This window comes from Eschrichtius robustus, chromosome 1 (assembly GCF_028021215.1).
Source record: "Eschrichtius robustus isolate mEscRob2 chromosome 1, mEscRob2.pri, whole genome shotgun sequence".
Lineage (NCBI taxonomy): Eukaryota > Metazoa > Chordata > Mammalia > Artiodactyla > Eschrichtiidae > Eschrichtius > Eschrichtius robustus.
This window is the reverse complement of record NC_090824.1, coordinates 123,937,476-123,964,508: the sequence shown is the minus strand read 5'-3', so window position 1 is coordinate 123,964,508 and position 27,033 is coordinate 123,937,476. Positions and strand designations below refer to the sequence as shown.

The 27,033-nt window shown below is 43.9% G+C and overlaps 1 protein-coding gene across 3 annotated transcripts in view; it reads right to left on the bottom strand.

Annotated features, from left to right (window-relative positions):
- Positions 1 to 27,033, bottom strand: part of TLN2 (talin 2) — a 456,139-nt gene that overhangs the window by 269,895 nt on the left and 159,211 nt on the right. For all 3 annotated transcript variants that reach the window (XM_068552880.1, XM_068552889.1, XM_068552896.1), the window contains exon 3: positions 4,066 to 4,141. The gene's annotated coding sequence lies outside the window, so the exon portion shown is untranslated. The remainder of the gene's footprint in view (positions 1 to 4,065; positions 4,142 to 27,033) is intronic.

Sequence of the window (27,033 nt, the reverse complement as noted above, 5' to 3'; positions counted from 1 at the left end):
CCTCGAGCATTTATTCATGACTTGAGGCACTTCCAGAAATGTCAACATTTCAGATCATCTCTCATATTCCTACACATTTAAGATAAATGTTTCTGTTGTCACCATTGTTGTTTGATATAGCTTTTCCAAAAACAAACAAAAAGGCAGTGAAATAAATATCCCTAGGGTAGAAGCAACCCAATTGAAGCATACAAATCAGGCAGTAAACCAAGTGTTGGCCGCAAAGGAAACCATAAACAAGACGAAAAGACAACCCTCAGAATGGGAGAAGATATTTGCAAATGAAGCAAATGACAAAGGGTTAATCTCCAAAATATGCAAGCAGCTCATGCAGCTCAATATCAAAAAAACAAACAACGCAATCCAAAAGTGGGCAGAAGACCTAAACAGACATTTCTCCAAAGAAGATATACAGATTGCCAACAAACACATGAAAGGATGCACAACGCCACTAATCATTAGAGAAATGCAAATCAAAACTACAATGAGGTATCACCTCACACCGGTCAGAATGGCCATCATCAAAAAGTCTACAAACAATAAATGCTGGAGAGGGTATGGAGAAAAGGGAACCCTCTTGTTCTGTTGGTGGGAATGTAAATTGATACAGCCACTATGGAGAACAGTATGGAGGTTGCTTAAAAAACTAAAACTAGAACTACCATATGACCCAGCAATCCCTCTACTGGGCATATACCCTGAGAAAACCATAATTCAAAAAGAGTCCTGCACCACAATGTTCATTGCAGCACTATTTACAATAGCCAGGACATGGAAGCAACCTAAGTGTCCATAGACAGATGAATGGATAAAGAAGATGTGGCACATATATACAATGGAATATTACTCAGCCATAAAAAGAAACGAAATTGAGTTATTTGTAGTGAGGTGGATGGACCTCGAATCTGTCATACAGAGTGAAATCAGAAAGAGAAACGCAAATACCATATGCTAACATATATACATATGGACTCTAAAAAAAAAATGGTTCTGAAGAACCTGGGGCAGGACAGGAATAAAGACGCAGACGTAGAGAATGGACTTGAGGACACAGGGAGGGGGAAGGGTAAGCTGGGACGAAGTGAGAGAGTGGCACTGACATATATACACTACCAGATGTAAAATAGATAGCTAGTGGGAAGCAGCTGCATAGCACAGGGAGATCAGCTCAGTGCTTTGTGACCACCTAGAGGGGTGGGATAGGGAGGTTGGGAGGGAGATGCAAGAGGGAAGGGATATGGGGATATATGTATATCTATAGCTGATCCACTTTGTTACACAGCAGAAACTAACACAACATTGTAAAGCAATTATACTCCAATAAAGATGTTTTTAAAAAATACATGGAAATATGAGTAAAGAGAAAATTATACTTTGGGAATACCATATGAAATTGTGTTAAAAAAAAAAAAGTGTTGGGTTGACAGAAGGGAAGGTAAGTCTGTCAAATTTCATTTAAGTTTCCCAGAAAATAGGAATGTTAAAACACAGGAAAGCCAGACATCACTGAGGGAGGAGTTCAAAAGGACTGAACCACCATGTTGCAATCAACAAAGACCATGGTTAACTTCACAGAACTTTTGAAGCAGTCAGGGTTAGGCAGGCATCTTAAACTATGTGGAACTGTTGCTCTTCCTTCCTCACGTTATTTCACTGTCCTAATAATTCAGTCCATTACTGCCTCTGTCCTCTACCCATCCTACCCCTCCAACACATCCCCACACTCCAAGGAGAAGTAAACAGGAAGCACACTCATCCATTCTCTATAGACCCATGGCATAAGAATACACTTGGTATGCTGTTTTTGGATCTGAAATCTGAAATCTATGGGAAAGGTATACATCTGACGTGTTTCCTGTCCACTGTGCCTAGGCCCTTTAGCTAGACTGGCCCACCTAGTGCTGTCTGCAGATCCTCAAAAGACAACGTCCATGGACTTCCCTGGTGGCACAGTGGTTAAGAATCCGCCTGCCAATTCAGGGGACACAGGTTCGAGCCCTGGTCTGGGAAGATCCCAAATGCCGCGGAGCAACTAAGCCCGTGTGTCACAACTGCTGAGCCTGCGCTCTAGAGCCCGCGAGCCACAACTACTGAAGCCCACGCTCCTAGAGCCCGTGGTCTGCAACAAGAGAAGCCACCAGTGAGAAGCCCGCGCACCGCAGCGAAGAGTAGCCCCCGCTCACCGCAACTAGAGAAAGCCCACACGCAGCAACGAAGACCCACACAGCCAAAAATAAATAAATAAATTAATTAATTAAAAAAAAAAAAAAAAAAGACAACGTCCATGCCAAGACACCCAGAAGATTCCAGGGCAGGACAGCTCCTTTACTCTTTCCTATCCTGTACACATCTGATCCCACTGCCCTCAGCTCATAACTCTTGGCCATGTACTTGACCCCTACCCATCTTTGCACTCCTCACACTTGGCATTTGCAATTGTGTCCACAGTTAGACATTCAGCCCTTCTCACACCTAGCTCTCAGCATCGCCACATGGCAGACAGACACTAATCTGTCAAACACCACCTGGCCAGAGGCTGCCCACAGTGGTATGAAGGGAGGATTCTGTATGTTTTTATCAGAACTCAACACACTGTCAAGTTTCATTTTTACACTGACTGCAAGGTGGCTCACAGCTAAATTTAACGTTCACATGGATGAGCCATTTTTATTTGGGTTTTCCAGCACAACAATCCCTTGTCTTTTGTTTGACCTCTGACTTCTCTGTGTTCAACCATGCCAGCTGTCACAGTATTTTCTGGAAATAACCGATGTATAACTAGAGTATATTTCTTTCCTGCTTCAGAGGAATGACACAGTTTTAGAGGTAGAGGAGCGCTTATCAGTCATGCACCCCAATATTTCCCAAACACCAGTGCCCAGGCCAGCGCTCGTTCATGGCTAATGGTCAGTGGTCACCAGAGCAACAAGAAAGAGGAAGGAAATGAAGAGTTTTTCACAACGCTAAACACATACAATCGAAAGACAAATTCACGACATTCTTACATTTTTAGTATTAAAATATTTCTTCTTTCATGAAATGATGTTAGTACATGGTAGTTACTAGGTTGGCCAAAAAGTTCGTTCCGGTTTTTCTGTAAGATGTTACGGAGAAACCGGAATGAACTTTTTGGCCAAACTTTTTTTTAAAAATCTTTATGAAAAATCCTAAACACAAAATAGAGAGATTACCATATAAATAAATAGAGAACTCTCATGCACTATCCAGCTTCAACAATTACCAACTTTGTTTACGTACAGCCCAAAGAATCTAGTAAAAACTGGTCCTAAATTTTTTATTTCTATTCCACAAAACCTAAAAGTGTGGGAATGACATGGCTGGGCCAACCTCTTACATTTTACAGATAAGGACTTGGAGACTAGCAGAGATGAACCTCTCCCCACTTGCACAGCTGGTCAAGAACAGAACTGATACGTCTGGTGTGCCATGATACGGTTTTGGAGGGTAGGAGCATGAACCAATTCCTTTTAACCTGTCAGACTTTAACTGAGGCACAGCCAAGACCTGCAGAAGAGCACCTTTTGTCTCTGCCCAGGGCACTTCATACACACTACTTGGGTGCAGGCAGCCACAACCAGGACAACCAGATGGGGAAAACCAATAATCTGTAACCAAAGTTTACTTCATCTCATGCTTTAGCAATTGTTTATCAACCCTGGAGAGCTCCAGGAACTACCAAATAGTTTTAGGACAAAGATTACTGGAAGCTTCTACATTAATTCCTCATCTAGCACTTCCCTCCCCACCCCACAAATTATGAGGCAAACATATGGAATGAATGAGAATTCACGCAATAAGTTAAAAAAACAGCTACTCATCCCCTCTTCTAGGCCTTCCCCTTCCCCCCGACCAAACTACCAGGTGGAAAAAAATCACACAGCAGTGGAAGTAATAACACCAGGAAGCTACACTCCTGTCTCACAGAACTGTGGTAAAAAAATCAAACAAGACAGTATGAAGTGACAATGTTTTAACGCTCTGTAAAACTTTACCAATGCAAGAGGGTGGCCAATGGATAATAAAATATTTTTTTAAAGGACTCACCTAAATTCTCAGTTTATGTAGAATCGATTTCCCTGAAGATGTCCTGAAGCATCTGAGAAGACTTCAGCAGCAATACCTAAAACAATAATAAAAATCATCAGAATCAAGTAATGTTATAGACATCAGTTTTCAAAAAAAAAAAATCTCAATCTATACATTTGGTCATTTCCCTCACACTAAGCGTGAAAGGAAATAACTCAGGAAACAATGAATTTCCGCTGCAATACATGGGCTGGGAATTTTCTTCACCAACAGGGAATTGAGGTCCCAAGACACTTATTTTGAAAACCAAAATTATGTTACAGTTGAAGCAAAACCACATTATTCTCTTCCCTGTGATAGGAATGCTTAAAGGCTTTGAATTTAAACAAAGATGAAATATATACATCCTCCTTCCTGCCCCCACCTATATTTAAAACAAAAATCACTGGTACTGCACTCTGATTCTTTTTAAAAATCAGCATCCATGAGCTCTTGTCTTATTCACTTTTTTCCTCCTTAGTTGCTGTAACCCATCTGTGAAGTGGTCCCTTCTTGTTTCAACTGTTCCCATCTCATTCACAGTTTTCTGAGGCACTGATAACTAAGCATTTAGCAGCTTATTCATGCAAACCCAATTTGAAGCAGAGAAGCACCATAATTGCAGAAGCAAACAAAATGGGCCAGCCACAACTGAACAATGATCTGACTAACAACACACATATGAACCAATGAAACAATAAACACGCAGCTATAGAACCAAGTATTCATATGAAACAGACCAAGTACATGTAATCTAATCTGGGTAGGTATGTGAGACTAGTTAATAAATGATGATGGTTAGCTATTTAGGAGGAGGGAAAAATCTAGCACTCTCTCTCTACTTAAAGAGAATAAACTCAAAATAGAATCAAATGAGTACTAGAAAAATATACAGATGAATAGTTTTATAATACAGAAATAGGAAAGGCCTTTTTAAACATGACATCAAAAATGTGAAACTCCAGGACTGAGACATTCGGCTGACAACATTTTTAAAATCTCAAATACACGAAAGGCAAAAACAAATCAAAAATAAAAACAAAGAACAAACAAATCTAGATACTTTGGTCAAAAGATAAAATAAGAAACTAAGTAGGATATTCATACAAGAGACATATGAAAGGTTGCTATCCTTATGCGAAAATGTCTTAAAAGTGAGTAAGCAAACTAATACTCCACCTCAAAACGGACAAAGCAAATTAATGAACTTCCCACGAGAATAGAATAGTAATAAACATATGAAAAGATACTCAACTATACTAACAATGGAAAAATACAACTTTAGAAAACCTAGCTCTTATTTTTTACCTGTCAGGTTGGTAAAAATGCCCAAGACTGACAGTAGCTGTTGTTATGGGCCTAGCTCATGATGTAGCCGCTTTGGCAACAATGTCAGCATGTAAAATGGCACACACTGTGATACAGCAATCCTTCTCTAAGAATTTACTCAAAGTAGATTATTGTGAAAGTGGAAAAATGGATATACATAGCATGTTTATAATCATTGGGGGCAGGGAGTGGGGAGTAAATATCCTAAAGGTCCACAAATAGATGAGGTCAAGTAAACAAGTTTTTATTAATATTTACTGATATGAGAATATCATATTAGTGAATAAAACAGGTAAATGACCTGTTTTACCTGTGAATAAAACAGGTAAATGACCATGCAAAGTATGATACCATTTCTGCGTGTGCACGTCTGTTGCTGGATGTCCTTATACATGTCTAGAAGGATGTTTGTTTAAATAGTTATGGTTGCCCCTGACTATCCAAATTATAAAAAATTTTTGCTTTTCTTGTACTGTTTGAATTTCATATAATGAGCATGAATTATTTTTCCAAAGAACACAGTGGAGCTGCTTTTTAATCTCATGCTGGAGTGTAAAGTAATACACTGCATAGATTTCTACTTTCCTTCTGTCACCTTCTCTCTCCTCCTTTAGTGACATTTGTGTCACACGTGTGCTTGCTGTGATTAGAGAGGTCCCTTCCTCCTCTCTGGTTCCTGTTCATTCCTGAGGGCCACTTCGTCCTTGCCTTTAGTTCCTAAGACACACCTGTATCCTTATTATAAATCTCTTGTTTTTACTTAAGCTAGCTCAAGTCAGCTTGTTATTTGTGACCAAAGGCACACCATGTAATACGGTGTTGCTTTTTATTTCCCACCCTCTCAATCATCCCATTCCATCTGAAAACACAACAGTAAATCTTGTAATCACATGAATGAAGATTTATCGTATACAATGTCATGTATCATTTATGACCTACAGCCGAAGGAACTGAAGCAAGCAGCTCAAAACTAGTATAACGAAGGCAAAAATAGGACTTCAAGAGACAGGGGGGTTTGTTCCTGACTTATATGAGAACTGATGAAAAGACTATTTGAATAAGAATAAAAACAAAGGGGACATATTTGTCCAGATGGGCCACTTCTATGGTAAAAATAGTCTCCATTATCATGTTTTAACCACTCTGCAGATTTATTTTTATTGGGTTATATTTATATATGAAGAGCTTTTTTTTTTCTACTTAGACTTGAAAATATAGAAATGTATTCCCATAATGGGCCCATTATGTTCAATTTATCTCCAGCAAACAAATTTACTTTTCTCCTTGCCCTATTTTTAAAGGTTCAGAAGTTCCATATAATACACGAATCCTCATAATACCATAATTACAAACCTGGCTAAAAAGCCACAAATATACAAATCCCTTTTAGAGGTGTGTTAGATGTCAAATACAAATCTAATTAATCTCCCTTCATCTCCTGAAGGCTCCTTCTCCCCCCCAAAACTTTCCCTAGAAGGTAGAAAGAAGACAAGAACGACTATCCAGTTTTTTTTGTTTTTTGTTTTTAATTTATTTATTTTATTTATGGCTGTGTTGGGTCTTCGCTTCTGTGCGAGGGCCCTCTCCAGTCGCGGCAAGCAAGCGGGGGCCACTCCTCATCGCGGTGCGCGGGCCTCTCACTATCGCGCCCCTCTCGTTGCTGAGCACAGGCTCCAGATGCGCAGGCTCAGCAATTGTGGCTCACGGGCCCAGCTGCTCCGCGGCAATGTGGGACCCTCCCAGGGTCCCACAGGGCTGGAACCCGCGTGCCCTGCATTGGCAGGCAGACTCTCAACCACTGCGCCACCAGGGAAGCCCCCACTATCCAGTTTTAAAGATGAGCAATATAAGACTTAACTAAGTATCTGTGCCTCCAGGGCATAACTCAAACCCACAGGCCACCCAGTGCCAGCTGCTGGCCTCTGTTCTGAGCCCTCCTCAGGGCAGGGGCACCTTTCTAAATAGATAGAAAGGGGAGCCAGGTAAATCCACATTTGAGGCTGAGATGCATTAGGATTTATGACACCGAACACTGTATTTAAGGGAAGCAACAGCACAGCGGTTTAAAGTAAAGTGATTGATCCTGGTTCTGTCATTTATTAGTTGTTTGGCCTCGGTGTGCCTCAGTTTCTTCCTCTGTAGTAATGCCCAGAAAAAGGGCCGTTGTGAGGATTAAAGGTGGTGATACATCTAAAGCAATGAGTAATGCTCAAGAGTCAAACATGGTCTTGCTTGAGCTCCAGCTCAGCAGAAGCTGTGATGGTAACTGCCCACAGGTAGAAACTCATAGTTGCCTGATCAGGGAGCAAGGTCCCTAGAGAACCCTGGAACAGAATATGTCTCTATGTAGGACACTTACCTATTCAAAATGCTTATTTTGAATAAGACCCTTCCAATTAAATAGAAACTTATGTTAAAGGTACCAGGAGCCTGTTATTTCAAGGAACGTTGCCTTCAAGCAGCCTTCTCTGGATCCTATGATAAATCACTTGGCAGCTCCCACGTTCTACCTCTTCTGGAGTATTTTGAGAGGCATATGTAGATGTGACCAAAAAGCAGCAAAAGCTGCTGGCTCAAATGCTTGCCACCAGTAGCAGGACTTAACTGTTTCTGCATCCTGGACCACTTCCTACTTCCTTGAGGAAGCTTACACACACCTCTCCAAGTCCCAGGTCACTCGTCACCAGAGCAGAGATAGTAATACTTAGATATTTCAGATGGAGAAATGAAATTAAAATGTATGGGTGAAGTTCCTAACACAGTGCCTGGAGCCCAGTTAAGTGTCCAGTAAATGGTACATCTGTAATTGATTATCATCTGAACAGCATTAAAGAAGCAAAACACATTAAGTAATCTGAGAGAGACTCTACACGGCAATTTTTCACCATGAGAGTTTTATGGACTCTTTGTTTTCCACATCTCCCTTGACGAAATCCCCACAGGAAGGCGGGGCCACGTTGGAGGGGTTGTGAGGAGGCAAGGGGGTCTCAAGCCATGAAGGGCCTGCACAATGCATATGGCTGAAATCACACTATGTGGTCAGACCCCAAGCAGCCAAGAACACATCTGTCCTAATATTTCATTAAAAGATGGATAACAGTGTAACATGACACTCAAACTTTGTCCGGTACCATCTATATGAGCATAAACATCAGAAGATGGGCCTGTATGGGCAACCATCCCAAGTGCTTGAATAAGGTAAGACCAAGCAAAGCAGCAGGAAATCCACTAGATTCTAGCCAAACATGAGTAGAATATACTACTCTTAGCTTGAAGTTATCACTAACATTTGACACATTTATTACTAATTGTTCAAAAACAAAATCCAAGAAGAAAGAAACCAAGTAATTTTTCAGTAGCCATAAAATAGAGACAGGAAGAGCCAAAGAGAGAAAAGAGGACGAATTGTGAAAACAAAATTCTTCCAACTTCCTCCAACTTCTACCACTTGGCAAGGATTATTCTTTTCTTCTCTGAAACCCCGAGAACATTTTCACTGAAAGCACAGCTCAATGATTAGAGTCCAGCTCTACTGTGTCAGAAGATATCTGCCTCCAGGGGGAAATGTCCAATTCTCTTTTCATGGCTTCCCCTGGCTGACTTTCCGCTAGAGGCTGGGTCCTGGGGTCAAAGGAAACTCAATAAAGCCAAGCTCCAAGCACCAATGCCCAAGGCCTTCAGAGATGAGGAATGATACATGGCCTTGTCCTCTGCAGGCAGAAAGGCTCCAGAAATCCCTCTGTATGCCTCTAAAAGCAGCATTCCAGCAAACTAGAAACTAAGAGGTGTTACATGCAAAAAAAAAAAAAAAATCTTAATATAAATGTGTGAAATGCTGGTTTAAACCAAATTAAGGAGTTCTGCTAAGGCAGAACAATTTGGACACTTTAATGTGCTAATGTGGATTATAAATAAGTGGCCCCAACCTAATTTGTACACAGATCTCTTTACCTTTGTGGTCTACGTCTTGGTACAAGTGCCCAGGCAACAGTTTGGAAAATAATGTTAAAATTAGTTCTTTTTATGCAAATGACTACTGAAGGCTCACTCTGCCCCACCACACTCAGCAATGACATGACCAGGCACCACTCCCCTAAAGATCAGTTCACAGTGCAAACGATATTAATGCAAAGTAGTGTGAAACTCGTGTTTACTAGGAGGGCTAGGGAAGTGCTCTAATTACACTGCTTTACCTCCTTCAGTCTTTAGATGCTTTTCACCACTGGACAACTTGAGAGATGCCCTGAATTTCCTGTGGTTCTACAATTCACTGTTCCCCTTCTCTCACTTATATGCATGTGTCTTTATGTAAAAGTATCAATAAAACTAAATTAGTAATGCGAGTAGCTAGAATGTAAGCTTCACAAGAACAGGGACTCTCCTTGGTCCATAGCTATTCCCCCAGCCCTTGAACAGTGCAGGTACAAGGATGTCCCACAAACATTTGACTATCTGAATAAAGTAATGAATAAATAAGCTTACGTAAGTGTATCATTAACTCATTTTACAACTGGCCAAAAGATACACTCTATAGCTTTATGTTAAACTGACTTTGAAATGCTCACTCTCAAACAATTTCCTATTTCTTTTTTCTCAAAAAAAGTGTGTTTTGCCCATTTTATTCCCACGATTATCTCCCATCCTTTGCACCCCCCTCCACACCCCCCCCAAAAAGGAATATTTTTCCTTTGACTTTTGGGTTAGAAGGAACTTCAATATTATGAACTTAATGTTTAAAATAACCCTGAGATGTTGCAACATCTTCAAATGAACATATAAAAATTTAAACATTTTCGCTAAACCCGATTCACTATGACAAAATAAGACAAGGCATTTTAAAAACACTTTAACAACTGTATTTTTTTTTTTTTTTAGGGAACGAAGAGGAAAGAGCAGGAAAGGAGTGTTTCAGTTCCTCCTTGGTCATTCACAAAATTATTGGTAAATTGACTAGACCCTCCACAACCCCATTCCTCCTACAAAGCTGTTAATGCCAGGGTGCTCCTATCTGGTAATTCCCAACTTTCAGCTGGGCTATAGTCCCATCTCTTGCAGCAGCCCTGCCCAGGGCCACCTGCGGGCCAGCCCTCCTCCACCCGAGAATAAACCATGCAGGACAGTCATTTGAGTCTGTCCTCAGCTCCCCAACTGGGGCCCACTTTCTCACCCCCCGCCTCACCTGTCCTGGGAATCAGTGCCCCAGCACCACCGAGCCCACGCTCCTCCTGGAACCCTGCACCCTCTGCACTGCTTCCCCTGCAGTGGTCTTTGACCTCCTGTTTTCCACGCTTACAATGGCCTCCCCACACCCCTAATTCACCTGGCGTCCCATCAAGTTCTACCTACTCCGGGGAGGCTTCACGGACCACATCTTTATTTCACCTTAATATGGTAAATGTAAAAACAATCTATTTAAGTGTCTATAGTCCACACTAGACTGTGAGCTCCCAGAGGGCAGGAGCTATGGCTCCCCCCAGAGTTCTCGCCTCAGATCAGAGCTCAGTTCGTAATACCCATTACATGCTCAGTAGGTATCTGAAAAATTAATGAACATATGTTGTATGATTAATAACTTTGAGACACGAGGGATGAGAGCAGGGCACTTTAAGAGGCTGGGGTACAACAGCAGGGTCAGGATGGAGTCAGGGGTATGTGTGTGTATGTGTGTACATGCACACCCGCACTGAAGAGAAGGGGCTGCCTCATTCCATAAGCCTCCTTCCTGGTTATTCAAGGTCAAGGTTCCAGTTAAACCCCACCGCCACCCCCACCCCCACCCCCGCCCCTGCTTTCCTCTTTTAGTCCCAGGGATTGGCCGATGACTCACTCTCCTGCCACAAACATAGTGTCTTTGAGTCAAAGTCTCTCCTGTTTGGCTTGGTGTCAATGAAGGAACTACACCATTCCATAATTGTGCCTTTTTTCCCATCCCGAAGCAAACAAAGGCTTTGAGGTTTAACGATTAGAGAACGGTATAAGAAGATTCCCCCTCCTATAAGCTATTCCCCATCTTAACCCCTAAAGACCATCTCTTATGCTCACTCCAGCTTGGACCCTGTGGGAGAGCACAGAGTCACACAGGCACCAACGGTGCAACCTGATGCACATGGAGAGGCAAGTGTTATTCATCAACCAGCAGAGCATTTCTTTTAGGAAGATGAGGTGAGAGGCTGCAGCAAAGAGAGCAAAAAGATTCACCCATACAGTGGAATATTGTTCAGCACTAAAAAGAAATGCTCTCTCAAGCCATGAAAAGACATCAAGGAACATTCAATGCATATTATGAGTGAAAAGTCCATCTGAAAAGGCTACGTCCTGCATGATTCCAACCAAATAACATTCTAGAAAAGGCAAAACTATGGAGACAGTAAAAAGATCAGTGGTTGCTAGGGGCTGGGAGGAGAGAGGGATGAACAGGTGGAGCACAGAGGATTTTTAGGGCAGTGAAACTACTCTGTGTTATACTCAATGGTGGACACATGTCATTATACATTTGTCAAAGCTGATAGAACATACAACACCAAGAGTGAACCCTAATGCAAAGTATGAACCTTGGGTGATTATGATGTGTCAACGTAGGTTCATCAACTGTAATAAATGTACCCTCTGGTGAGGGGTGTTGATAATGGGGGAGGCTGTGTATGTGTGTGGACAGTGGGTATGTGGAAACTGATTATTGTCTGCCCGATTTTGCTGTGAATCTACAAGTACTCTAAAAATATGAAGTCTATGAAAGTAAAAGTAAAATGAGCAAGAAGAAAAGGGTGAGGTATGGTATCACAAATTCCCCCCAGGCACTGAAGCCAGGGACACTCCTACGGCAGAGCCTGGGGAGAGGTTTAGAGTGAGACAAGGTGGGCTTGGCCCATAGAAGCAGTGATGGAGGATCTGGGCTCCACTGGCCAGCTGGACATCACCTGCACATAGCAGAGGCTGCTACGTGAACCAGGGCTGTCCTACACAGCGCTCCAACCTGCTAGAAGTGACCCTGAGAAAGCATCCTCTCCCACTCATATTCTCACTGCCACCTCAACCTTTAATTTGAGGGCTACTCTTCCAACACTAGCTCCTCAAGAACTTCTTCTGTACTGAAATCATTCAACTGAAGAACACAAAGAGAGAATACTACTTCTTCGAGTAAGTAAACCATCTAATTTCCCGTGCCAATGAAAAACCCATCCACTACCATGGAATATCCCAGGGCTGCCGCCAGGAGAAGGGATGGCCTTCCTATATAGGAGACATGTTAAACTCCTATGAACTCCCATAACGGCTCATTCCTCCAGCCCTCAAAGCCTGGTTGCCCAGGTGCGCTGAGCCAACATATGACACCATGAAAGTGACAGGAAGAATAAAGGTGCAAAGTGGAATTTCATCAGCTTGTGGGCAACTTAAAATAGGTATTACAGACAATAAGATGGGGCCCTTCGGGAGGATGGTTGGCTAATCAAGAACAAGTTAGCTACTCAGGTATACATAATGTGGAAATCAGGGACACACTGTTTTATAAATAAGAACTTGTCATCCCTTGGCTCTGTTTAGTAGCTACTGTAATCCCTCAAAACTCATCTTTCCAAAGTAATATTTCATATTACTCATATCTCTTACTCATATCTCTTACTATGTGAGATCTGGTCTTCATGAATAGCCACCTGATACATTTTTCCAAAAGGCTAAATCCGTCCAATCTTTGCTCCGCTGGCCAAAGATTCTCCTTTACGTATTCGTTTTGGTACATTTCATTCAAAACCAAAGACCCCACAACAAACAGTTCTTTTGTCACTGAAATTTCTTCCTCCTCGTAGAACATTTTAAAAATTAATCCTCCTGAGCCATATGTGTCCTCCTTTCTGTCCCTGATCTGTCATTCCAAGTTCCCCCTTTCCCAAGCAGCCTTCCTTCCCATGTGGTTTCCCCTACTCTTGCTGTCCTCTCAGTTTTCAAAGGTCTTGGAAGACTTCTCTGTATAATTTGGCAATTCATTATATTGTATTCCTTCTAATTCTGGTTCCACAAGGTTCTACAACTCCAATAGATAAGATACCCTCAAGTGGCCAGCATGGAGACTGGTGCCAAGTCACCCAAGGCCAGTGGCATCCTGGTTCCCTTTCAGTCATGCCGAGTGCATATGGGCAGTGTGGGTCCTCCAAGCCTCACTTGACTCTTCTGTGAAAGGCAGAAGGGAAACCTCCTTCACAAGCCAATCTAAGGACCACATAAGCATAAGGCCTGGGGTAAAACACGCCTGCAGCCAACACTGGCTTTCTTCTCCTCCGCGTGTGTGATCTCTGGGCTCTGGAACTAGAATAAAATCTCTCTAAGGGCAAGATCAGGACTCGCACCTTTCCTGTATTTCTTCAAGGCATTTTCACACAAGGGAATGTCCAGTAGATGGTTTTCAAGTGATGTTTTCGAGTTAATGGCCATTATTTTTGGATAATAGAATTTCAGAGTTTTCTTTACTACCTCATACACCGTCTAAAACCCTAAAGCTTTCTATTAAAAATTTCAAATAGCTAATAAAGAGAATAATGAACCCCTAAAGTACTCACCACTCAGCTCCAACAATTATCAATTCATAGTCACTCTCATTTCATCCAAGCCCCCTCTTACTTCCTTGTGCCAATCTCCTCACTGGAGATTATTTTGAAGCAATACCAGCTGTCATCCCATTTCAATATAAGTATTTTATAAAACTAGAATTTTTAAATAAGAATGCTTAATAAAGCTGTTTTCACTTAGAAAAAATAAAAAGTCTAGGCTTATCCAATAACATTACGGCCATCTCGTTCTCTCTGTCCCCACTGCACAGAGTAAGATATAGATGACCCGAGACAGACTCAGCAGGCCTGAGTTATGACTCTTGGCAGCACAGGAGCTGTCTGGGTGACTGTGGGTGGGACAGCCCCAGGGCCCCTCCCACTAGACCTCTGCTCCCAAGGAGGAAATCAGAACGTGAGGGATCTGATGCTCACAGCTCACTTGCTTGGGCACAGCTAGGACTTTCTCCTTCCCTTTTCCGTTTTTCTATTATCCCCAGCACCAGCCTCACTTCCAGGAGTAACCTAGCCTCTACCTGCCCTTTGCCAAAAACAGAATTAGTAAGTATACAGTATTCAGATAGCAAAGTCTTCTCCAGGAACAAGAGAAAAGATTAAAAAAAAAAAAAATCACTCCATTATCTGTTTTTAATTCAATCTCTCAAATAAAAAACAAAAAATATAAAGCAGTATTCTGCTTGACTTCTATCCTGGTCTCTGCCCTTATGGAACAAGTAAAAGCAATTCTCATGCTCCCTCCCTGCCCTTGGGTGAGATTAACCAGCCTGTCTACAGAAATGACCTGCTAAAAACCTCTGATGCGGGTAGCCAGAGGCCTTTGGAGAAGGGATGACTCCCCAGAGGGTCCAGTGCTGTCCCCTCTAAGGTAACTGTGAAATCACTTGAAATTCTTTTGGACCAAATCGTAATTGAAATATAAAACTACTCACATAATCGTGCAAATTATCTACCTCACTGTGGACTTTGTTTCTCTCTACCTATCATAGCTACTAGCCATTTGTGACCAGTGAGCACTTGATATGTGGCTAATCCAAACCGAGACCTGCAATGAGTATAAAGTCCACCGATTTTGAAGGCAAAAAGAATATAAAATACCCCATTAACAAACTCTATATTATATTTTGAAATGTTAACATTTCGTATGTACTGGGTTCAATAAAACGTTAAAATTAATTTCACCTTTTTTAATGTCGCTACTGGAGAATTTAAAATTATGTGTCTCACATTATATTTCTAGTTGCAGTGCTTCTCTAGATTCTAATTCCTTTTCACAACAGCGTAAATAGGTTTCATGTCAACCTACCATAACTGTTGTTATTTGAATACAACCCTAAAGCTAAAATTAATTCACTTGGACTTCTCTTTTGAATTATTTTGTGTATTTCCCCTAATAGTTCCTGCCAATTCCCATTAAGATTTAAATATTTAATTTAAGTGTTCCAGTAAGACAATCACAGCTACCTTGAGCATAGAATATCACGTAATCACCAGACAGACCCCATCAGACTGACAGTCAAAACATTTTAATGCTGTGCTATTTAAAAAGCAATTCCCAATCCCTATTTTTTATCTCGCAATCAGAATATAACATTTCTTCTGGCTGTTATGACCTTGGGTATTAGAATTTCACTCTATGCAGCTGAGAAAATATTCAAACCCATATTTCTACTATAAGACAAAGGAGGGCTGGGCATTCTCCATAAAGGAGAAGGAGGAAAGCCACTTATCTGCCTTCTATTGGTTTCCAATGGATGAAATGATGAACATCTGATTAAACTGGGGGTTGAACACTGATTTTTTTTTTTTTAAGGAAAGTCAAACAAACATTCCACCTGACCTCTGAATGTCAGTAGACTTTAAAGTTCTTCCCAGCTGTGTTTCTTTGTGATCAGCAGAGATCAGAATAAGTTGGAGTGATTTGGTTAAAAATAATAATAATAAAAATAAAAGTGACTCCATGGGAATTGATGAATTAAGTACAACCTCCATTGTCTAGCCCAGTGCTATCCACAGGGTGGTCTGCCCACAACTAGTTTGTGACTGGTCTGCAATAACACAAGTATAGAAATTGAGAGTAAACATTTGGAAATTTTTATAGCAATCTGACAAAGTATTTATGTTGCTTGAATGTAATAAAAATAAAAGCGCTTGTAGTTTATATGTCTTTGTCAAATATTTCATCTTTTTTGTATTTTTTTTTTTTTGATAAACAAAAGTAGGTCAGCCCAAAACAAATTGTAAATTAAATTACTAATGGTTACTTTCAGAAACAATACCCTAAACCAACTCACCGGAATCCTCCATTTCCTGGTCATCTCATTCTACATCTGTAGGAGTTGGGAGGCAGAAGGTAATAAAGGGGAAAGGGAGCTGAAATTACATTCTTAGGGAGGAAAAACCACCACTTAGGAGAGGGTGAGTAAAGCACAACTATGTCCATGACATAGCTAGGATTAGGGTCTATAAAACTATAATATTTTTACCACTGCAATTACAAAGCCGCATTTCTTCAATTATAAAATACCATGGATTATAAATCACATTGTGATATAATATGCAAGTGATGGGTCCTGATTGAATATTAAATTATAAACAAACTAAAGTTCACATGTGGAATGATTACACCTCAACTAAACAAAAATGTCAAGTGTTCATTAAAGACACGCGGAATCAAGTAATGGTGTTTTTTAAAAGCCTTCTAGGTTGAAGTTAAAAGCTAAAGATTTCTAGGCGAGTAAAAAGCCCATTAGTAACCACCAACCACGTACAAATGTTCTGAGGGACAGAAAAATGAAGAAGCAGCCCCTGAAGAATTAACAATCGAGATGGCAAGACAGATGGTACACAAAATATCAAGGGGCAGAGAGTTAAGCAGCTTAAGCACCAAATGACTCGCACTGGCAGTCACTTCAATCACAGTCACTCTCAAAACTCCTACCTTAGGTCCCGTACCAGCCCACAGAGAGGCTCCCAAGAAGGCTGTATCCTTCTCGGTGACCGTGACCCAAGGTCAAGGGCTGAGCAGGGAGCCAGGCATCCGCGCTCCTGCCCCACAGCCAGCACTCACCAGCTGTTTGTGTGCCTGGGCAGCTAAGCATCCGTGTCCCCCTGTGTAAAACGGGTTAATAACACATATCCCTCAGGGTTACGGGGATGGTGGGTTTTGATGCTAAAATCTTTGGGGATTTGGGCAAGTTGTAGACTGAAGAAAAGAAGCCACAGCCCGGAGGGGAAGGGGGACTCCCAGAGAAAGGAGACCTTGGGGAGATGGAGAGAGGGAGCTTCTTCTGCCCCAGAGCTCTTCCCTCACACTGGACACTGGCAGGGAGAGAGGAAGGAAGTGGGGCAGGTGGTACTTTAGGGACCTCTGCTTTCCATGGGGGGTGGGAGGGGTGTTCTCTATGAAAAGTGGGTGCCAAGGAGGAGGCGGGGTAAGGGGACTCAAGCGAGCTGAGAAGTCTGCGTGCTTCCCGGACAACCTGAGTGTGTGTGTGGAGCAGGGGCCCCTAAAAGGACGCCACGTGGGGAGAGGCCGTGGCCCCCAGTGTGTGCGGTCACCAGCCTCTAGCAGTGTCCCCAGGGGAAGCCACGCAGCCTTCATCCTCCAAGGCTCAGGAAGCTCCAGTCCCCAGTCAAGGAGGAAGTGCAAGCGGGGGAGCCTAACAGGGTGGGAGGAAAGGAGGAGTGTCGATAGGGAGGTTTCGGGGAGGTCAGAGAGCAGAGAGTGGGGTGCCGTCAGGACACACGGGAGGGGCGCTACTTCTGGGAAAACCGACACCTGCCTCAGGGTGTGGTTACGGAAACTGGAGGAAGGGCAACTGGGAGCTGGCAGCAGGGAGTCAGACCCCTCCTCCAGACCCCAGGGCCCTGGGAGTGTCCCGCCAGGGCAGCAGTGACTAAGGAAAGGCAGGGGCCATGAAGGAGCCTGGAATCAAAGTGTTGGGAAGCAGCATTCCGAGCTCAGTTTCGTCGCTCATAGAACGCTCGGTCACTAGGTACTCAGTTTTCATGGACTTCCAGACCTCTGGCTGCTACCACACATGCTGGCGCAGAAAAGTCGGGCAGAGAGTAGGTTTAAAAAGCCTCATTTAAGGGTGGGGGAGGGGAGGGGAGGGGAGGGGAGGGGAGGCTGACAGCAGCCCACCTAAGCGCAGACGTGTGCAGAGGAGCTGCCGGGCAATTCAAGATACCTGTCAGCTGAGTATCCCTTGAGAAAATGACTGTGCACCACGTCAAGCCAGAGAACCTGAACGGAAGAACTCACAGAATTTGAAGACAAGCAGGTACCTATTAAGTTCCTTCCAGGTCAGGCACCAGGCATAGCACCTCCACATACCAACACACCAGACACAAAGAGAATGAAAGACGGTTTCCAGTACCTGTTCTGCCGTTGAAAATCGTGATTAGATGAAGAGAAGCATACAGAAGTCTAAAAGAGACCTAAGAGACGTTATCAACCAAATGCAACAAGATATTTAGTATGAAGGCGCTTTTAGGTTTAATACGGGTTCATTTATTTTTAGAGATGATAATTATGTTTCGGGGGAAAAAAAAGCCCCAATCTTTTAGAGTTACATACTGAAATATATACAGATGAAATGTAATGCTGAGGATTTATTTCAAACTAATCACGTGAGAAGGAGGGGTTCTTGATGAAACAAAATGGGTTGTACATTAATAATCACTGAAGCTGGGTGATGGGGACACAGGAGCCACTTCTGATCATTCTCCTTCTGCAGATGTTTCCAATTTCCAATTAAACACCAAAAACAAATAAATGAGAGGCAATACGTGAAGGTACAGTACATTGTTTGGAACCTAGTTGTGTCAGTTTGATGACAGTACTGCAACACACTTGAAACTCTGAAAGTGTGTTTAAATGACGAAAATGCCTAAGGCTTTAAAGGTAGATCAACAGTTCCGTAGGGGTGGAGTCTTTTTTTCTTTAAGTTTTCTAAGGAAGCACGACTAGCACATACATGCAGTCATGCTTGAGAAGATCCAGGAACGACATCTGCCCAAACAGTGTGTCACCTTGACATCCAAGTTTGGCACCTTCCCCTCCAATGACATGAAGTAAGTTTGACTGATTCACAGGTGTGATGGCCAACAGACTCCTGTCATGCTTTACTGCCCAGGTGAGGAATCAAGCAACGGAAAGGTGCCGAGTGTAGGCATCCTCGATGTGACTGGCATCCCCATCTTAAAGCCACCAGAGGAATGACAATAAGCCAGGGAATAAGCCTGCTCTAAAGGTTAACAGCTGATAACGTTGATTTGGTAATCACCTACTGCCCTCACTTCTATGAGACCCACATCATGACCATATTCAGCACAGCTGGGTTGAAGTAAGTGTAGGGACTTCCCTGGTGGCGCAGTGGTTAAGAATCTGCCTGCCAATGCAGGCGACATGAGTTCGAGCCCTCGTCCGGGAAGATCCCACGTGCAGTAGAGCAACTAAGCCCCTGCACCACAACTACTGAACCTGTGCTCTAGAGCCTGCAAGCCACAACTACTGAGCCCGCAGGCCACAACTACTGAAGCCCATGCGCCTAGAGCCCGTGCGCCTAGAGCCCATGCTCCACAACAAGAGAAGCCACTGCAATGAGAAGCCCCTGCACCGCAACAAAGAGTAGCCCCCCGCTCGCTGCAACTAGAGTAAGCCCACGCACAGTAATGAAGACCCAGTGCAGCCAAAAATAAATAAATAAAATAAATAAATTTAAAAAGAAGAAATAAGCGTTACGGTTGAGAGATCGAACCACCACCCCTCCCTACCCTACACACACACACACACACACACACACACACACACGCGCGCGCGCACACACACACACACACACACCCTTACTCTTCCATCACCAAACTCAGGACACCTTATGTGCTACCACTTTGTAAAGGACTGGCTTAAGCCAGTGGTGATTTTTGCCCCCCAGGGTACATTCGGCATTGTTTGGAGACACTTTTAGTTGCCACAACTAATTAGGGAGGGGCGCTACCGGCATCTGATGGGTAGAGGCCGAGGACACTGCTCAACATGCTCCCATGTATAGGACCGCCCCACACAACAAAGAATTATCTGGCCTAAATGTCAATGGGCTCAAGTTGAGAAGACCAGGCTTAAACAAGTAAAATTAAGGGCTAAAGGAAGATTCAGACTTGTTCAGAGAGGGAGGGAGTGAGGAAGGGAGAATCATATTATCTTTTACAAGTCCTGCATTTATATATTTCTACCAATATTCTTTAACCAGATGTAGTATTTGATGCCATGCTCTCTGGTGTAGCTCTTTTTTTGTTCACTAACACAAGAGGGGCCAGACACTTGAGAGACTACAACTGCCAAGACCAATATTTCCTTTTTTCCAACGGTCATGTTTACCCAAGATTATTCTGCCCTTGGTGAACTGGAAATTAACTGGCTGTTGACACACTTGGAATAGAGCCAAGGAATAGTCTGGCATCCTTTCCCATGGTGGCGAAGAGGGAACGTGGTTCAAGAAGTCCAATCTGCAAAACTTTTGGATGGAAAAGTTTGGATGCAAAGACCAACTCTTGGATGGAATCCCTTTGCAACCACTTTGAAAACAAGTTCCTATCAACAGGGCAATAAGATTTTCAACATCACAGGAGAGCGTTGAGAAGAGGAAGAAGAAGGGCAGGGGCATAAGGAAAGCTACACTGTAAGGGAAGGAAGAGGGAGAACAAGTATCACCAAATAATTTAACAGCACTTTGACCCAAAGAAGGCAGAAAGGAGAACAAACTCACACCTAATTACTGCTCCGTCAACTGTAGTTTTACAGCCGGGAAAGACTATCTTTAGCTTGACTGTTAACCCTGAAATATAACCCACCATTGACCTCCATGGTGACCAATCATAGATTCTCTTCTTGTTTGATTTCTACTATTTACGTTCACATAGGTGGCCTGTTTATATAATAGATACTTTTGGTAACTGAAATTCAGCTACACCTGATCTGCACAATCACACAATTTCTCTCACGGGCCACAGAGCTGCTTTTTTCACAGCCATTCACTCCACTTTATCATAAAAATTCAACTGCGGCTACAATTACTACCAAGTTCACCTGCTTACATGAGAAGCCAAGAGATTTTGGACTAAAGACTGTACCAACACCACATGTGAACTCCAACTGCTATCCATTCAAGAAAGTCTGGGAGCCAAGGTGTGCCTGAGATGGAGATCCCGACGTCCTGGCAATCCTGAGCACCGATGCTTGGACTAATGCAGCCTCTGATGGGAACTTTCTCAATCTCCCGGTGTCTCCTAGAAAGGTGCTGAGGCGCTAGACCCAGAAGGCCAGACCAGACATGCCCTGCCCCAAGTGTCCGTGCTTTGGGGTATGGAGGGCAAGGTCAGAGCAGATGCTTCAGTCCTCCCATGAGAACTCACAGCCAACCTCTGGCCTAAAGGGGTTGAATAGTGGCCCCCCAAAATCTATGTCCACAACTTAGTCATGGGAACTTGTATATATGGCCTGATTTGGAAAAAGTCTGCAGATTTACATCTGGATATTGAGGATACTGAGTTGAGATCATCCTGGATTACATGGGTAGGCCCTAAATCCAATGAGAGGTGTCCTTATAAGAGCGAGAAGAGAAGCCACAGAAGACAGGGGTATGTGTGAAGTGCGGTAGCCACAAGGCAAGGCATTCCTGGAGCCACCAGGAGTGAGAAGAGGTCAGGGATGATTCTCCCCTGGACCCTTCGGAGGGAGCACAGCTCTGCCGACACCCCAGTTTTGACTTCAGACCTCCGGAACTGTTAAAGAATAAATTTCTGATGTAGTGAATGAAAGGTAGCAAAATATGCCACTTTGGGATAATGATTATTTTGAGCTGTAGGCAAGGGAGAAACAGCAAATGCAAGCAGAGGCTTTCTCTGAACTCCCCTTATCTGCCTCAAGATAAACCTCGAAAAGCAATTCGATTGTATAAATCCCTCCCCTGGAGTTTCATCAACCAGGGAAGACCGACTCACCTCGGGAGAGGAGACTGGAAGTCGACAGCACACCCAGACAAATTTTGTTATCATTCCTCCCATCTGTTCTTCAAAGAGTCCATTCATCTTCCCTAAAAATCCCTTATTCTCTCCAAAGAGGCCTACATCTCCCTCCCTTTTCCCTACTGAGGTGGTATTTAAGCCTGAATTCTATCTCTACTTCTTAGAGTTACTCACTGTTACCCCATGTACATCTCCCATTACACATGAGGTGATACATGTCAATAAACTTCTCTTTTTCTCTTGTCAATCTTTTATTACAGGAGACCTCAGCTAAGAACTCAGAAAGGTAGAGAAAAAACGATTTTCCCTCCCCTACATAAGCCACCCAACTTGCGGTAGTTGGTTAAGGCGGCACTGGGCCTGACCAGCCTCAACATCTCAGCATGGCTGGGTCAGGGTATACCTGGGCATCCCCCTGACGCTTCTGTCTGCAGCCAGCCCCTAAAGAGCTCAGGAAGGTGGGGCTGAGGATTTGTCTTCGGCCCTGAAAGCCCGGGCCAAAGATGTTTTCCAAAGCATGAGCTCTGGGGAATGGTCAGAAAAGTGATTCCACCTGTCACGGGCAGAGCACCACCCCAAGCCACAACCCTACCCGGAGGGTCTGGGAGAAAAAACTCCAACACCTTGAGGGCCCTCGGATAAAGGGCTGTCACCATCAACCACCTCTGCTGACACTTCCTGAGGACTTCCCACCGGCCACACCACTGTGTAACTTTCAACAACATTAAGAGGTAACTACTTATTCTGGGTTTTGATTTCATCATTTTCTGCCTTTTCTTTAAATTGATACCTCTTACATATATAGGCCTGAAAAATATCGTTTAGTGCTGCACGTAAAAAGATACTGGCCCTGTTCCTGAGGAAAGTGAAGCAGAGGGAGCTTGAGCAGTTTGCCCCCAGGTTGCTGGGCGAGTTGGTGCAGGAGCCGGAACGGTGACTTGGAGCAGACTCCAGAGCCCGTGTCTTCAGCCCCGGGTCACACTCTGCTCTGTCTCACTCGAGCCCAGGAGGCTTGTTAACACCCCCAGCCCCGCTGCAGTGCTCTGTGCCAGGCACCCCTGCCTAAGCCCCACTGCAGCATGGGCCCCCGTCCCAGGCCCAAGCCTCAGCCACTGCCCAGGCCCCTTTCCCTTGACCCCACTACCTAATGGGGTTCAACAATAATTAGGTACATAAAAATGCTCATGCCCAGTATCAGGGGCTCAAGCCCTCCATCCAAACAGGAACGGTGACATCTAAGTGAACGGTTACATCGTAAGAACCATAGGGGACCAGAGAAGAGGGAGTTCCTGAGGTCCTAAACCACACGTGTCATCTTCATCTACAAACGGGCTCTTGCTAAAGTTAATGACCCCCATAAAGGCACGCACCTCACACTCAAGCAAGGTCCTGTCACTCTGTCAGCAGTGCCACCGCCCCTAGGGGAGGCCACATCGGCTAACTGCTCGGATTCCAACCCCCTTCTGCTCAAATTCACCCTCCACCAAGGTTCCAGGCATCTCTGGGACACGTAAAGGTGTACAACCTTTTCAGTCAGCGCTTTCTTTTAGTCAAGTACTCTGACAATGCATTTCAGATGCCTTTGAAATGCCCAGCCCCTTGAGCCAGTAATCACAATGACGGCGATCTATCATCACAGAATAATCTTACACGCAGAAATGCTTTGATATATTAGGACTCTAAACCTTCATTCTTCATGCTAATAAGAACTTGGAAACAACCTGAAGATCCAAAAGAAGGGGCTAAGTTGACAGGGTTTCATTCTCTTGACTAGATATATAGCTGAAAAAGTGCTGCTTATGACATTGAGAAAATGCTTACTCTGTAATAAGTAGAAAAATCAGAATAAATTGTACTTACAGTACGATCACAACCAACCCACTCCGTGGAGGAAAAATCTCATAGGAAGTTAGTCAAAATACAAATTTTTCCTGAGTGGTGGGGCTATGGGTGTTTCTCTTTTACTTTTTAATTTTGCTACACATCTTCTATAATGACTAGGTATTACAATTAAGAGCAGAAGAAAAATGAACTTCCTATTTAAGGAAAAAGATGAAGGTTCCCATGGCTCCCCACTGCTGCCGGAGTTGTTCAGAAGGACACAGAGAACCCTTCACAAGTGAGTGCTACTTCCCTCCTCAGTTTCCATGGCTCCTTCCCCCCAACCCCGTGCACCCTGCTTTCTAGGCACATCTAATTTCTTCATATTCCCAGCATTGGCCTTCCACCCTCCCCCTCAGTGCTCAGACATGCACTGGTGTGTGCGTCCCTTCTTCTCTCTCCCACTGGGGTGCAGGTTCCAGGAAGGCATGGGTTATTATCTTGGAGTCACTCCTGTAACCCCAGAGCCTAGTGAAGTCTCTGGTACATCCTAAGTCAATAGACATTTGCCAAGGGATGAGTCAGAGGCATTGAAGACTTGCTCACACGCAGCTTCGTCCCTAACGTTTTCCCCGGACACCAGCCTCTCTTGGCCCCCTACGCCCTATCAGGAGTTACCTGTTCACACCTGGTTTCACAGAACACCACACATACCTGGTCTAACAGGACATTTGCCATGCTGTATTTTAGTTATTTCTTTCCCACATTAGCAACAGCCGATCAGATAAACCATGCACACTTAAGCCTGAGAGTTTACCTGTATCATCTCCCTTTCCCTCACAGCAACACTAGAGGTAGTTATTATCGTCATCACGGATGAAGGAACTGAGGCTTGACCATGTTAAGTGACACACTCACTCCCACAGCTAGGAAACATCAGGGCTTGTCTGACTCCAGAGCCCAGGCCTTGACAATGCTACCCCAGGGCCAGTTTCATTGTCTGTCCTCTACAGTGGACTGGAAACTTCTTGTGGGCAGGAAGTACATTTTGCCACTTGTTGAAAGCTGGCCAACATTGCTGCAGACAGCAGACGTTCCAATATTTGATTTGAACCACAAGAGGATGGCCTTACCCTGAACTATACCAACTCATCATGTGAGATGACCCCAGACCTACACAGGTGGAAGTTTAAAGGGTCTGCCTAGCAAAGCAAGGGTAATCAAAACAGGGTTCAGGTCCATTCAGATTAATACAGAGCTATGTAAGGAATTTCAGGGTGCAACTGTTGCCAGAGAGTACCCCCCTCCAGCAATCCAGAAGCACTTAATTCAGAAGTGGCATGTTAATTGTTGCTCTTAAATCCCCATAAGCATAGATCCTCTAAAACCCTCTACCGGGCAATAATGTCTTAAATTTGGGGCACAGATCATATTTCAAAAAGCTCTTTCAGGTACATCATCTGTCAGCCTAGTGCAATTTATTGTGGAGATACTTTGATGCTTTCAAATTTTCCTTATAATTCTAAGTTAGGTGACTTCCCGCTATTCCAAACTAATGAAATTTTTTTACTGTACTGAAAGAATATTGTGAACGTTTCTCAAAATATTTATGAACTTTATTCACCGCTGGCACGTCAAGAGGAAGTTTGTGCCCTGAGTGTTAGCTGGGACATCACCCAGCATGCACACCCGCAGTGTTTTAACACTTATTAGCAGCTTGTCTGGGGTTGCTGTTGGTGAAGCTTTAGCAAGCAGACACGCACAAATTAGCAGGTCCGACATGGAGCTCTGCTCCGTGGGGCACAGGCGACAAGTGGATATTTTTAAGCGTTTCTGAAAACATATATGTCAATGGGGAAAATGCAGCATCTTACATAGCATGAGAAAATTAATATGCTCAGGAAAAACGACACCAAAGTGTGACATCTATAAGGTATATAATCCAGGAGGGGGCTAACCTAGGCAAAACCTGAAGTGGTCACAGAACTCTCTCATCCAGGTCTGAAATCTTCATAGATTAAAAGGCGGGGGGGTGGGGGGTGGGGGTGGGGGTGGTTGCCACCATCATGGGAAAAGGCCAATCAGATCATCTTTACTTTTACCTGTGAGACCAGCCTCTGCACCCCATGATAAAGCCAGAAAGCTGGGCTACCCGATTCCTACCAGAATGTGACTTCCATCAAGTCTACAGGAGTCTGACATATGGGGAAAAGTCCACCAGACAAGCCTCTGACAAGCCTCTGAAGGCCCAGGTCTCGGTCACCACTGTGCATCACACAAGTCGTGTGGCTACGGTTCTGAGCCCCTCAGTCTCCCTTCCTCACCTGTGGAATAGGACACGACCTGTTTACAGCCCTGACCTCTGACAGTATTAGGATATGTGCAATCATTTTAAAAGCTAAAACACCACCACGGAGGATATGCACGCTGTTATTTTTTTTAAAAAATTAAATGCCCCCTATGAACTAATTTATTGGCTCAAAGAGTAGGAACTGTACGCATGGCACTGGGCTAGGGGTTAGGAACACAGGAGGGAGGTAAAGCCAGGGCTCTGCCGCAGAATCGTCCTCCCAATCCGGGAGAGGAGAGACCCACAAATGACTACGACATAATGGGATGCGCACTGTGGTGGGTGGGGTCATCCAAAGTCATCCTGGGGAATCCTGGTGCGGGGACGTGAAGGAACCGCAGAAAGGGGCGTCCCACGGGAGCCAGGGTGGGGGAGCTGACTCTGGCAAACGACAGGGAGCACAGCTCGCACTGGAGAGGGGCCACAGCAACTGGGCATCACGTACAGGAAGTGGCAGGAAGGCTGGGGCATTTTAGAAGAATAGGAACGTTTCAGGAAGGCTAGCTGAGGCGGGGGCAGAGGGAGGAGCAGTCAGAGAGCTGGGTACCACCACCTGCGTGACTGCATCTCACCCTCACCATTCGGCTGTTACCTTCACAAAGTGCAAGTTAAACGTGAGGACCACAACCCAGACAACCAGGACTCAGGCCACTGTCTCAGGCACCCCTCGGTTGTCGCATAATTACTGCACTCCCAGCACGTGGAAGTTACACAAGAGCTAAGGCAGCGAGACACGTGGGTAAAAACAAACCAAAATGGTTTCAAGAAAAACATTTTTTTAAGATCAGAAGTCGTCGAGGCTATCAGAGACATATTTATGTAATATGGGGCTTAAGTTGGCTCTAGAGAAAAATATAATTA